This window comes from Mastomys coucha, unplaced genomic scaffold (genome assembly GCF_008632895.1).
Source record: "Mastomys coucha isolate ucsf_1 unplaced genomic scaffold, UCSF_Mcou_1 pScaffold6, whole genome shotgun sequence".
Classification (NCBI taxonomy): domain Eukaryota; kingdom Metazoa; phylum Chordata; class Mammalia; order Rodentia; family Muridae; genus Mastomys; species Mastomys coucha.
The window spans coordinates 125,323,514-125,324,401 of record NW_022196912.1 but is presented as its reverse complement, the minus strand read 5'-3'; positions in this window follow the sequence as shown (position 1 = coordinate 125,324,401).

The following is an 888-nucleotide window of genomic DNA, read 5'->3' as shown; positions in this document are numbered from 1 at the left end:
AGGCTGTAAGCTTCTTGCTTGTAGGCTATGTTTCCCCAATACAGGTACCAATGGCTGCGCAACAGCTCTGGAAGAGAGAAGGAGAAGACACACAACCACCCTACAGGTTTAGTAGCATTCCCAGCTGGGCTAACTCCCTGCCCCCGTGTACCTCACACAACTAACACCCCTCGATTTAAAAGCCCGAGTTCTTGTGAGAAAACAGTTGACACTCCCATGTAACAAATCACAGCTCCAGGAACCTAGGAGGCCACCATTTTGACAAGAGTTGTGTCTGGCCGGGAAATGATGGAAACGAGAACACACGAACCACAAACCCTGCGCCCTAGGCTGCTGTTTGTCAGATCAAAGCCCCCAGGCTTTGAGGAATACACAGGCTGCGCCCGCCGAGCGACCGCGCTGTAACTGCCGAAAAGGGGATCCGGGCCCTGCTCTGTCTGCCTCAGTTCAAGCCCGCCGGCCACCAACTTCTCCAGTGGCGCCTCCCCCGGCTGCCCTCGTTGGAAAACGGGAAACGTTGAGCCGGACCTGCCAAGCGCGGAGCTGCGGCTTCGGCGACTCCGGTGGCTTCAGGGCCGCACGTCCAGGCCGGGAGCCATTGGCTCCGTCGGAGCACGAGGAACGCGGCCGAGGCCGCGCCCGGGCCCCTTCCGCCCGCTGGCTCGCCGGCTCGCTCGCTGAGCGCCCGGCCGACCTTCGCCCTCGTCCCCATGGCTACGCGACGGCCAAGGCCCGGTGCCCGCCCGTCCGCCCGCCCGTCCTCCCTCTTCCGGCGGCCGGCGGGGCCGAGGTGCGGCCTGAGTCACAATCACGTCCCGGGCCTGACTCAGCCCGGCCCCGGCCGGCCGGCACGCGCGCTCCCTCGCGCGCTCCCGCGGACACCGGGCC